The following is a 14,161-nucleotide window of genomic DNA, read 5'->3' as shown; positions in this document are numbered from 1 at the left end:
GCTCTCCTTGGTCCCCCATTTTTGTTGTTTAAGACAGGGTCTCATGCAGCCCATGATGACCTGAGCTTCTGATTCCCCTGCCTCCTCTCCTCAGGATGTGAACTACAGGGTCCACCACCACACCTTGTATTATTTTAAACACATGGCCTCATTCATGCTAGGCATGGTACTCTCCCAACCGAGCCACACCCCCAGGGATGCCACACCCCTCACTGCCTTTCATGAGAGAGTGAGAGTCAATGCTTTCTTGCCTTTCACACTTGACCTGCCTCAGTCAGCAGGGACAAACCTGACATAACGGATAAGAGAAGTCACCGAGTTGCTCATCGTGTACTTGGGGCCGTGTGTGTGTGTGTGTGTGTGAGAGAGAGAGAGAGAGAGAGAGAGAGAGAGAGAGAGAGAGAGAGAGAGAGAGAGTTTGTGTGAGAAAGTGTGTGTGAAAGAGGGTGTGTGAGAGTGTGTGAAAAAGAGAAAGAACACACACACACACATGCATTGGGAGGCCACAAAAGGCCATCAGGCCCCATGGAACTAGACTTATAAGCAGAAGTGGAGTCATAGGCAGATCCACTTGGTATGGGTGAAAGTGCTGGAGACTGAACTTGGGTCCTCCAAAGAGCCCCAAGCCCTGTTGCCTGCGGAGCCATTTCTCCAGTCTTAGCTTTAAAATGTTTTACGTTTACTTAGTGATTTAGTTAGGTGTGTGTGCGTGTGCGTGTGCGTGTGTCAACTTTCATTCCTTTTTTGGATAGAAAGAATAGTTTGCTGAATGTACTACATGAGATCGGTGGGCAGGACAGTAACTGGAGTGCCTACAGTTTATCCTGATCATTACCTCTGTCCACATATATCATGTGATGCATGTGTGGCAGGTACCCCGTGTGTATATGAACATGTAAATGCATCCGAGTGGGTGCGTATGGGAGTGGAAGCTGGAGAGGCTGATGTTAGGAATCTTTTTCTTTTATTTCTTTCCACATTTATTTATTTCGATTTCCCTTTATTTTAAATGTGTGTGCAGGTACCATCAGAGACCACAAGAGGGCGTCAGATTGCCTGGAGATGGGGTTATAGGCAGTTGTGTACTGCCAGCTTGAAGACTTGGAAGTGAACTTTAGTGAACCCTGCAAGAGCAATAGGCACTCTTCACAACTGAATCATCTCTCCAGCCTCAGGGCATCTTGGTTTTTGAGGCAGGATTTCTCACAGACCCTGGAGGTCACTGGTTCGGCTAGACTAACATTAGTCAAAGAACCTTCAGTGATCACTCTGTCTGTTCAGCCCTAGGGTTATAAACTTGCACTTCTAAAGCCCAACTTAAAAAAAAAATAGATGAATTGGTTATGCATGTGTTGTGGGGGAGGGGGGAACCTGTGTACCATAATGCACACGAGGTGGTCAGAGGATAACTCTGTGGGACTGGGTCTCGATTTCTGCCTTTGTCTAGGTTCCAGGGATAGAACTCGGTCTTCATGCTTAGACAGCAAGTGCTCACTCGCTGAGCTGTCTCCCAGCCCCAGCCCCAAACAATTCCATTTTCTAATGTCCACCCTAGCTTCTACTGCTTAGCAGTTTGGAGGGGAAGCCCAGTGTCACTCTGGGTCCTGACTTAGTAAAAGGTGGCAGGAAGAGGAAGTGGAAAATTATCGCTGTCTAGGGAGAGACGTTCAGGGCAGGGCAGGAATGCTCAGGGACTAATGTCGTAACCCAAGTGGGTTGGCAAAAGGTCATCAGTGGGAGGCCTTGCTGTGGATGGTCCATCCCCGATTACTAACCCTTGAGGGTGTTTTCCAAGGCCTTAAAATGCCACCCACACGTTTGCACACACACAAATCATGCACACACACATATACCCACATGCACATATGCCTATGCAGGCCAGAAGTTGACAGTGTCTTCCTCAGTCGCCCCCCCCCCCACCTTCTATTATGAGGCAGGGTTTCTCTCTGTACCCAGAACTGACTGGTTCAGCTACTCTCACGAGTCACCTTGCCTAAGGGATCCCCTGTTTTCACTTCCCAAGTGCTGGGATTGTACATGAAGCATATATGTAGGTGTTAGGGATTTGAACTCAGGATCTCATGCTTGCCGGCACACACACCGACGATGCTTTGATGGCTCCTACATCCGTCGTCACAAGGAGAAATGGAATCTTATGCAGGGAGGTAGAGACATTATCGCTGGGTCAGTCATCCTGGCTCCCCAATGGGAACCTGTGTCCTTTCTGGGATGTGACAGGCAGAGGAGGGGGTCTTAAGGGAGACTGAGGAGCGGGGCCTGGTGATATATGCCTATAAGTGAGCCTTGGGAAGCTGACGTGGTAAGATTGAAAGTTTAAGTCTAGCCTGGGCATTTAAGAGGGTTACAGTGCAGCCTGGGCTGTTTAAGGAAAGGTCTCAAGGAAGCGAGCGGGTGAAAGGGAGAGAGGAAAAGAGAAAGAAGAGGAGAGAAGGAAAGAGAAAAGTGAGGGGAAGAGAAGAAAGAGGAGGGAGGGGAGGGGAGAGACGGGCTGGACGCCTGGTGTGACATGGTCCCTGAGACTGAGGCGGGCAGGCCTCGAGCCCAGGCTCACCCCTGCTATAGAACAGTTACCAGTGGAGGTTCTAAGAAAGACAAGATAGGAAGAAAGATGCAGTAGGCATCAGGAAGGCAACAGGCCCTGAGGAGAAACTTCTAGAAGGGGGATGGGCAGGAGGCAGATGACAGATGAAGGTATGGAGGACGCATCTCAGACCTGTAGGGCCCCGGATCCAGCTCTGACTCCCCATCTATGGGGCCCTGGGTGTGACTCAGTGTGAAACGCTCTACCACACAAAAGAATGGACACCCATTGTCCCCTTGCACCCAAATTAGGCCTTGTTCTGTCAACTAAAACTGGTTTATTTATTACTTAAAAGATTTATTTATTATATATATGTACATATATATAAATATGTTTATTTGTTATATATAAGTACACTGTCGCTGTCTTCAGACACACCAGAAGAGGGCATCAGATCCCACTACAGATGGTTGTGAGCCACCATGTGGTTGCCGGGATTTGAACTCAGGACCTCTGGAAGAGCAGTTGGTGCTCTTCACCACTGAGCCAGCTCTTCAGTCCCTGAAGCTTATTTTTAATTTAATTCTTAAATTTTATTTATTTTGCTTTATGTTGTTTCTTTTTCTTTTTCCTCGTATAATTCTTGAAATGTCAGCTGTATTGTTGGAAGTTTTAAAAATTCGTTTACTGTTATTGTGTGTGTGTTCATGTACCATCGAAAATGTGTGGAGGTCAGAGGACAACGTTAGGGTTTCAGGTGTAGCCAGCACACTGTGCATAAAGTGACAGTTTACACGGATGATTCTAGATTTCTCTAAGATCAGATGTGAGTTGGAGCAGGTCTGGTAGCACAGACTGTCACCCAGCTGAGGCTGAGGCAGTAGAACCACAAGTTCAAGGCCAGCCTGGGCATCTGAACCTGTCTTGAAATAAAATGAAAAAAAAGAGGATTGGAGTATACCTCAACCACAGAGCATCTGCTTGGGGGCTTTTTTCAGCAGAACACCTGCCCAGAGTCTTCTAATAAGGGGCTGGAGGTGTGACTTGTAAGTAAAGCCCATTCCTAGAATCCCCCAGTGAAGGGCTGGGGGTGTGGCTCAGTGGTAGAGCCCCTGCCTAGAATCCCCCAGTGAGGGGCTGGGGGTGTGGCTCAGTGGTAGAGCCCCTGCCTAGGATCCCCAGGGAGGGGCTGGGGGCGTGGCTCAGTGGTAGAGCCCCTGCCTAGAATCCCCTAACGAGGGGCTTCCTAGCATGTACATGAACCTGTACTGAAGAAACAAAAAGAAATGAGAAGAGAAAGAAATCAATTCATCATATCTCAGGACATGTCCCAGGAAGAAGACTGTATTAATTTTTCTCAGCACCTGACAGAAGCAACATACGAGAAGAAAAGTTTCTTTTGGGTCATGGCTTTCATGGCAAGGAAGGCATTGGGGCAAGAGTAGCCCAGTCTAGGGACATGGCACTTCTGGGAAGCAAAGAGCCAGAGCAGAGCCTTCAGAACCCATCTTCACTGACCTATTACCACCTGCTGAAGGGATGGGAGGTTCCATGCTAAAGATTTCACAACCTCCCAGACCAGAGCCACCAGCAAGGGGACAGATGGTCAAACACAGGAGTGTGTGGCCATTTCGCATTGCAGCCAGGGCAGGGGCATTGGCGCTGACAGCTGTAATACCACAAAAGCAGAAGATGGCTCAATGTACATCACACTTACATCGTCATGTGCTGTTTGAGCTCACTAAATCCCAACTCGGGCAGCGGGGCTTCCTTTCCCCTATTTTAGACCCAGGCATGTTTGCTTCAGTGTCCAAGGGAAAACACTACGTCCCTGAGGACAGCTGAAGGTGACCCATTTCCAATAGAGGTCACCGATTTCACACCGCAACACCATTGAAAGCGCGAAAGTGGGAGACAGAATCTGGAAGTTCGGCCCCACAAAAGGAAAGTTTAATGGGGAACCCCGGCTGACTCCCTCAGTTTCTAAGGGATGGCTCAGTGGTTAAGGGCACTGGCTGTTCTCACAGAGGACCCAGGTTTAACCCTCAGCACCTACATGGAAGCTCAGAACTGTCTGTAATTCCAGTTCGGGAGTGGGGTGGAGCAGAATCCAATGCCCTCTTTAGATTCTGTGGGGCACCCAGTATGCGCACATACATCTTTTAATTCTAAATTAACTGTGTGTTAATGTGTGCATTCTCCTAAGAGTGCATGAGGCCAGAAGACAGTTACATTCCCTGAAGTTGGAGTTAAAAGGTCATGAGCCACCATGTGGGTGGTTAGTTATGAAGTCATGTCCTCTTCAAAGATGGTTTGCACTCTTAAGTGCTGAGCCATCATCTCTCCAGCTCCAGTTAACTAATCCTTTAATTTGGGAACTCCATTCGATGGGATGCTCGGGAGCTCCAGCCTGCTGTCTCCATGGGCTTCCCAGGGTTGGTTTCTGCTGGATGTTTTGAGCATCTGCTTGGATAGTTTGTGTTTTCTCTTTCTCTTCTCTTCTGCTTGTACTAACGCTCTTTACAAAGAGTCAGTAAAGTCGCTATTGAAAGCCGAAAGTATGGTTGTCATAGACAGCTCTCAGACCTCTTAGAACACGTAGGCAGAGGCTCCGGCTCTTAGAGTGAGAAGCAGGGTTGGAGCAGAGCCCTTGGTTGCCTAGGAAACGACTAGATTCCTTAGAAGCTCATTTCCATTCATCCCTATCTTCATTGATGGGAGGAAAGGGAGGCTTGCAAGTCAGGAGCGGTGGTGCTCCTTTGTGGAATGAGCTGTGAGTGTCTCCCCCAAGTGAGACTCAGCTTTGATATTGGGGAGCAATATGGGGGGCTCGTCGGGTTAATGAGCCCCATCTGTGATCTGGTAACTCAGCATAGTCAGCTGTGAAGGGAAGGAGTTGGGGACAGCATCACTGGCTGAAGCAACTTGAGGGAGTAAAGGTTTATTTGAGCCCACTGCTTCCGGGGCTCATAGTCCATTGTGTCAAGGAGGTCCTGTTGCCAACCTTGCTGATGGGATGTGGGGAGGCAGCTAGACTTGGATGGGGACAGGAAAAATCCCAGCTTCCTTCTTTAGAACAGTGGTTCTCAACCTGTGTGGCACAACCCTTTTGGTCGTTAAACAACCCTTTCATGGGGCCATCTAAGGCCACCAGAAAAACAGATATTTACATCATATTATGACTCATAAAGGAGGGTATGGTTGTGCTTACACGTGTGAGCCCAGCTCCTGGTGGGGGGGGGGTCCGTGATAGGGATGCAGGAGGACCACCAACACCTACTGGCCAGCTAGCCATGACAAAAAATGATGAGGTCCAGATCCAATGAGAGATCCTATTTTACACACTAAAGCAGACCTGGCCCCCAAGTTCTCCCAGCATCCCTCAGTCCCTACCTGTTATCATGACTAGCCCAGCCCACCATCTACCCTGAACTTTCCAGCCCAGGGGCTGCCCTTCTTTTCCTCCAGGAGTGTTCTTCAATACATAATCCAGACACCTCTCTCTCCCCACTCCTCCCCCCTCTCTCTGAATTTCCTCTTTCTCCCTTGTGAGGGCAGTGAAACCGCCTGAGAGTCCCACCCCCCACCCCCACCACTAAACCTGCCTTTATACTTTAATTTGACTTGAATTGGCTCATTCCATATGAAGAATACTTACCAACACATGCACCCACTCCCCCCCTCAAACACACACAGACACACACACCATGGGGGAAGACAGACAAATAGACACACACACACACACACACACACACACCACAGAGAGATAAAGAGAAACAAACAAGAGAAAAACAGGAGAGAAAGAAACACAGAGGAAGAGAGACAGGCACACAGATTGGGAGGGGACCTGTATGAGGTCGTTAAGCTCTTTATGAGCTCTGCTGTCAAGAACAGATGAGGGAGACACAGGGTGGGGACTGGGACTGACAGTTTGGTGGATAAAATGCTCGCCCCAAAAGCTGAAGACCTCTAAGAACCCATGCTTAATTAAACAAAAAAGCCAGCTTACCGGGCTTGCTGGGACACGTCTTTAGTTTAGTCGCAGCATTCAGGAGGCAGAAGCAAGGCTGATCTCTGAGTTCAAGACTAATTTGGTCTACATAAAAATGCCAGACTGGCTAGGATCGTGTAGTGAGACCATGTTAATACATGTTAATATATATAAATTAAGGCTGGTGTGGTGTTGCACAGTCACCCCAGAAGCCCCAGGAGCAGGAAGAGAGGGGGACCCCTAGCTCTTGCTGGACAGCTAACCTAGACTTCATAGTGAGTTCCAGGTAATGAGATCTTATCTCAGAAATAAACAAATAAGATGTATGCGGGCACCTGAGGCATGACAGCTGAGTTAGTCCTCTGGCTTCCACATATATGTGCACATAAGTGTACATACACAGACACACGCACAGACAAGGTAAATTGCCTTTTCTCCATCTCTTTCATTTTCCCTTCTGCTCTCTACCATAAAATGATACAGCAAGGAGGCCCTTCTGAGATGTAGTCCCTTGACCTTAGACTTCCCAGCCTCTTGAACTGAAAGAAACAAATTCCTTTATCAAGTATAGAGCCAGGTGTGGTGACTCATGCTTGTAACGTCAGCACCCAGGGCAGGGGGCCTGATTCGTGTCTGAGGTCAGCTTGGGTTACAGAGTGTATCCCAGGCTACAGTGGGGGAGACACTATCTCTAAAGAATGGTGGGCAGTGGAGGGGGGGGGGTGTAGAGGGGACTAGAGAGATGGCTCAGTGTGTCAGAGTGCTTACTGCTCCTGGAATTCTGACTCCTTCTGGCCTCTGTGGGCACTACACTCGTGTGCTCTCGAGTGCACACACAGACACACAGACACAGACACACACACACACACACACACACACACACACACATATGAAAAACAAAAAATACAGAAAATTCAAAACCATTGCCTTGTCTGTGCCATTCAGTTACGTCAACACAAAGTAGACAAAGACTCTGTTAGGCCACTGTTTACAAATACCTGGGAGAAAACACTTAAAGAAGGAAAGATTGTGGAGCATGGTGGTACACACCTCCAACCCCAGCACTCACAAGGCCAGCCTGGTCTACAGAGGAAGTTCCAGGACAGCCAGGGCTACATAGTGAGTCCCTGTTCTAGACACACACACACACACACACACACACACACACACACACACACACACACTGAATAAAGAAGGGAAGAGTTACTTTGCTCACAGATTCAGTAGTTGCCCACCATTGTCTCTTGGTCCCAGAGCTCAGAGCTTTAGGTCTGAAGTGAGGCTAAACATCATGGCTGGGGAATCGTGTGACGGAGCTCACTTCATGGTAGTCAGAAAGTAGGGGAGCACAGGAAGGGATGGAAGCCAGATGCCAGTTGAATGGCAGGTCCCCAGAAACCTACTTATTCCAAGCAGGCCCCACGGTCCATGGGTCACCGCCTCCCAATGGTCTACTGGAACTTTTTTTTTGGTTTGTTTTTGTTTTTTGAGTTTTTTTTTTTGTTTGTTTTTGTTTTATTTAATACAGGGTCTCATTGTGTAGTCCTGGCTATCCTGGAATTCACTCTGTAGACCAGGCTGGCCTTGAACTCAAAGAAACAACTCTCTCTGCTTCCCAATCCCTGGATTAAAGTTATACAACTCCACACACAGCTTTATTCTTTCTTTTAAATAGTTAGCTAGTTAGTCAGTCGATGTTCTTTGCACATACACCACGGTGTGCATGTGAAGGTCAGAGGATGAGGTGTGTCTGTCCTTTCCTTCCACCACGTGGGCTAGGGCTTATCAGCCAACACCTTCACTTACTGATCCATCTTTCGGCCCCCTCTACTCAACAGCCAGTCCGTCAATGGTTCTACATCTGAGCTACATCCCCAGTCCTCCATTTCCACGAAATATCCCCCCAAATAATCCAACAGTAGATTCTGATCGTTCGGGCCTGGGGTTGGGGAGAATGCTTGACGGACACAGAATCCTTTCGCAAAGTGGAGGCTTTCTAGAGAGAAGTAGCTCCGTTGTTTTGGAGCAGATGAGATCATTGAGCCAACTGAACTGGGCTGAGGCAAACCTGCATGGAGTTTGGTTTGCTTACTACAATTTAAAAAAAAAAAAATGGAAAATAACAAGCGTGTCTCAGAAACTGGGAACTTCCATTCGTCGCCGGCTGGAATGTGAATGTCATGATAGTATGGAAACTGCAGTTCCTCAAAGCTAAGGAGAGAGTTTTGCTATGACTCAATCTTACTCTCTCTCCCCCAAGCGAACAGAACAAAATGTGCATTCCCCTGGAAAACTTGTGCACTGATATTCATAGATGCAGTTTCGTAACTGCTAAAAAGGGAGTAGGAAAAACCAGCAATATTTACACACAGCAGAATATTACTGAGCTGCAAAAAGGCACTCCGTGCTGATCGATGGCACCCAGGGGGCTAACATGGGACCGTTCCCCTCAATGACAAGAGGCAGGCATGAAGGCCACACTATTCCATCTGAAAGAGATAACTGGAGGAAATACTTCTGAGCCTTTTGGCTAAGGTCTAGTGAAGAAATAGAACAGGAAAAATCCACAGGGAAGAACTGGGGGACAGTGTTTCTTTTTGGGGGTGATAGAATATTCTGGAATTAGACCGTGGTTATACATTCACCATTTGTGACTATTCCACTCAGTATACACTATTTTATCTTTCAAGGTTTTTTTTCCTTCTCATTTATTTATTTATTTATTTAGTGTGTGCGCGCCAGGGGGCAGGGAGAGCCAATGCATGCTATGTCACAGGCATGAGCGTCAGAGACAACTTGCAGAACTGAATAAAAGCAATTCTCTCCTCTCCTCCCCCACCCCCCATTTGTTTGTTTGTTTGTTTGAGACAGAGTCTCACTTGGTAACCCTGGCTGTCCCAGAATTCACTCTGTAGTCCAGGCTAGCTACAAACACAGAGATAGCCTGCCTCTGCCTCCCTAGTGCGAAAATTAAAGCTTGCATCACTAAGCCCAGCTCCTGCTACCATGTGGGGCTGGAGGACTAAACTCAAGTTCTCAGTGGGAATGGTGCTGCAGATTAAACCCAGGGCACTTCTCCATCAGCACGCTGTGACTACATCCCTCAACTTACATTGTAAAAGGGATAAAACAGTGAACTCTATCTTTGTCGTCTTTTGTAAAAGAAATAGAAAAGACAGGATGCTGAGTTTGTTTTTAACAAAGTATTGTTAAATATATAAATAGCTGGGCCTTAAAGGCTTTCTTCCGGCCACACCCAAAGCCAAAGACCTGGTGGGTCCCCAAGGTGGCCCAGTTCTTACCCATCAGTCTCCTCAGATTGTAACTTGGTGTGGCCTACGAAGGTGGGAAGCATGGGGGTTTCCCTTCATCCTTCCCAGAGCACAAGCAGGGCTCTTGGCAGAGGAGAAAGCTTCTAGCAAAAGATACTGTAACAGAGTCCTTGGAATGCCATCCTCTCTTCATCAGTCTCTTTCTCTCCTGCTCCTCCCCCCTGTGTTGTGAGATGGAGTCTCTATATCCAGTCTAGCATATGATCCTCCTGCCTCAGTCTCCTGATCGCTAGGACTACTAATATGCCAGTGCCCTGTCTGGTCCTATTCTTTTGAGTCCTTTGTGGTCTTCTTTGTGCCTCGGGGCTCTCTTATTCTCTTTGGCCAATCTTATATCAAACCACACTTTATGAAAGAAAATTAAGATGGGGACATGGATCAGTGGTAGGGCCCCTGCCTAGAATCCTCCAGTGAGGGGCTGGGGGCGTGGCTCAGTGGTAGAGCCCCTGCCTAGAATCCCCCAGGGAGGGGCTGGGGGCGTGGCTCAGTGGTAGGGCCCCTGCCTAGAATCCTCATAAGATGCAGGAAGATTGTGAATTCCAGGCATATGAGTTACATAGAGTTCCAAGCCAATCTGGGTCTTAACTCAAAAATAAATAAATAAATAAATAAATAAATAAATAAAATAAAAGAGAAAAATTTAAAAGCCAAATGACCAACCCCGCCCTCTAGTGAGGGAAGTAGAGGTTGAGATAGCTTTTTATGCTTGAACAAAAGATCCATAGGGAGATGACATAAGAGCTCTGAGAGTCAGTTCCTAGGAGTATGCACTGCTCAAATCCAGAACTGTTTGGCCAGCAATAGGTCAGCGATGTAATGAATAAAACATAAGTGTTCCTAGATGTCCTGACAAGTGAAAGAAGGGAACAGATGGGTTGAGAATGAAATGATCTGTTTTCTCTAACTGTGCACAAAATGTTAGAATGCTGGTACCCAGAGCTTCAGCGTGTGACTTCGTTTAAAGGCATAATCTTTGTACATGATCAAGTTAAAATGTGCTCATTTGATAGGCTCAAGCCAATATGATTAATGCTTGGGGGCAGAGGGGACAGGTAGCTGTAGTCCTAGATATCCTGAAACTTGCTTTGTAGACTAGTCTGGTCGGGAACTCAAAGACATCCACCTGATTCTGCCTCCCCTGTGCTGGGATTAAAGGCATGTACCACCACTGCCCAGCGATTAGTGCTGTTCTCTATTGGTTCATTTGGGATTGTTTTGCTCCTGTGTTTGTTTTTTAAGGCAGATTCTCATTAGGTAACCCAAGCTGCTCTTAAATTATGGATGTCTTGCCTCAGCCTCACAAGTACTGAAATTATAGGCATGCAACATTGTATCCAGATGAATATTAGTTCTCCACTCACCTCTTATCTCTGTGATGATGGAAATAGATCCAGGGCTTTTCTCCTGCTGGACAATGTTCTATTGCTGAGCCTTGCTCCCAGAACCTCCCAGGAGGATTCTAGGCAGGGGCTCTACCACTGAGCCACGCCCCCAGCCCCTCACTGGAGGATTCTAAGCAAGCTCTCCTCTGCTGAATTATAATCACTAGTTTTCTTATTTTAAAAAGGGAGGAGGGAATTGGAACATATAGACAGATTCAGACACAGGAAAAGATGTGAAGACTGGGAAACGAAAAGGTCATTTGCATAGGAAGAGCCTGGCCCGAAGCAGAGCCCTTTATTCGGCCCTTGGAGGAAACCATCCCTCCATATACCTCAATCTCATCCTCCAGCTCCCAAGCCTAGGAGACAATGAATGCAGCTGTGGATGCCACTGAGTCAGCAGTCCTGTATAACGCCCCCTTCCCCCCCCCCCCCCCCAGTAAATGGACTCAGTGCCATCCACAGAATGTCAGCTGACACAGGAGAAATGAGTTAGGATTATCTTCCATCGCTGCTCAGGCCAGGTGCAGAGAACATTTCCTAGTGTGACTGAGTGTGCAGGGCGGTCCGCAAGGCCCTGGGGATGATAGGCTCTGCTGCAGAGGGAAACACTGTTTCAAAAACAAACTAAAGCCAGCCAGTGGTGGAACCAGCCTTTAATCCCAGCACACTGAAGGCAGAGGCTGGCAGATCTCTGTGAGTTGGAATTTATAAAGTTCTGGGTCAGCCAGGGCTACACAGGCAAACAAACCCTATCATGAAAAGGCAACCAAACAAAATAAATAGATACATAAGCAAGTCCAGTATGGTGGGATGAGAAAGTTGAAGCAAGAGGATTTCCGTGAGTTGACAATAACCTGAATGCCAGACATCTGTCCTCAGAAACTAAAAACCAAAAAACAGGGCGTGAGCATATAGCTGGGGTGAAGGGCTCTTGCCTAGCTTGGGAGAAGCTCCGGGTTCCCTCCCCAGCACTGCAAACACTGGGCATGGTGGTGCACACCTGTACCTCCAGTACTTAGGCGGTAGAGGCAGGAAGATCAGGGTCGTCCTAGGCTACATGCTGAATCTGAGGCCAGGATGTGATATGTGTCTCTATTCCCACTCCAAAAAAAAAAAAAAAAAAAAAAAAAAAAAAAAAAAAAAAGGCCAGGCAGAAGCATGCACACCTTTAATCCCAGCACTCTAGAAGCAGAGGCAGGCAATTCTCTATGAGTTCAAGGCCAGCCTAGACTACAGAGTGAGTTTTAGGACAGCCAGGGCTACACAAAGAAACCCTGTCTTGAACCTGCCCCCCCTACCCTGACACACAAACAAAACAAATCAAAACAGCAAACAAATACAATAACCCTACATCAGAAATAAATGGAGGGAACGAGAGAGAAAGGGAGTAGGGTAATGTGATCTCATAGGTATGGAAACCAAGGAACACACACGTAAGCCCATACCACCCAGGGGAGATCAGGCTTACCATGAAGAGTGGTACCCCATGTCTCGGGCTTCAGACAGCACAAACTAGGCACTATCCTCAGGTCCCTTTTGGTTCCAGCCTTCTCTCCCAAGCTGGGAAGGACATCTGGGACAGGAATGTGCTAGGAACATAGTCAAGACCAAGGAAGGAGTTGCAGGGGCTGAAGGAAGGAGGGCTTATGAAGGAAAAAAAGACTGGTGGTGTCACAACAGCTTGTGACATTCTTTCCTTGCTATCAGACAGACAAATACAGACACACGAGCTCATGTGATCACGCGCTTGTGCACGCACAGGGACACACTCGCATACTCCAAGGGTACTGGGCACAGGAGGAGTCCTGTGGAAAACTTACCTGGAAGTGACCCCGTGGCAGCTTAAATACCAAGTTCAGCAGTGGACTTTTGATTTACTCAGATCCAGAGGTGCAGGGGAAGGGGTGGGCCCTCCTCCAGATGGTGCAGAAACTCGGGAGTTTGCAAAGACCCGCAGAGGTTGGATGGTCCTCAATAAAGACTTAGAAGGAAATGGCTGCATGGAATGAGAGCTGCCCTCATCACGGGGTGCACGGTGAGCCAATCTAGAGATAATCTTTTACCCCATATACCCTAAGCCCAATCCAGAAAGGGACGTGGCCCCAGAGAGAGGCAGGGAAGAGGCCCAGGCAGCAGGTATTGAGTGCCTTGCCCTTTGGTCTTTCTATGAGAGGATTGTCAAGGGCTCACTTTGAACAAGAAGACCAGATAGCAAGCAAATTTCATGGTATCTCTAACCTGCTAGGCCAGCCAGGATAGTCAGAGACAGCTGCAGCCTCACTGGACTTTTGCCCATTTCAATATCACGGAGGTCCAAGCAAGCAGCTGAGATATGGAGAGATCAAGTTCAGAGAAAGAGAAGGAAAACACCCGGGGAGAACAAAGCCATCTAGAGATAGGAGGAGCAACACTGAATGATGGGCGAGCCCAATCCAAAGCAATGCTCGAGTACCCATATGTGCATATGTATGTATGGGAATGCATGTGTGCTTCTGGGTGTGCGTGGGAATCAAGGTCAGCCTCAGGGGTCACCCACCTGGATTTGTTTTAATTTTTTTTTACATCTAGGTATGTATGTATGTATTTACTTTGTGCATGAGTATGTGTACATGTATACACATGCATGAGTGTGTGTAGTTTCTCTCAAATGCATGCCATAACACATATGAGGGGTCAGAGAACAACTCAATGGAGTCAGGTCTCATTCCACCATGTGGGTCCCAGTGATCAAACATCAGGCTTAGCTGCAAGTTCCTTCAGCTACTGAGCCATCTTACTGGCCCCATCTTGGTGGTTTTTGCTTTATCTTTCAGTGACAGTGGGACTGACTAATTCAGCTAGACTGGTGGTTGGCCAGTGAGTGCCAGAGATGTACCTGTCACTCTGTCCTTCTCTACAGTGCTGGGGTTAC

The sequence above is a fragment of the Micromys minutus genome (genome assembly GCF_963924665.1).
Source record: "Micromys minutus genome assembly, chromosome: 29".
Lineage (NCBI taxonomy): Eukaryota > Metazoa > Chordata > Mammalia > Rodentia > Muridae > Micromys > Micromys minutus.
The sequence above is the reverse complement of the archived record's forward strand: the minus strand, read 5'-3'. Positions refer to the sequence as shown.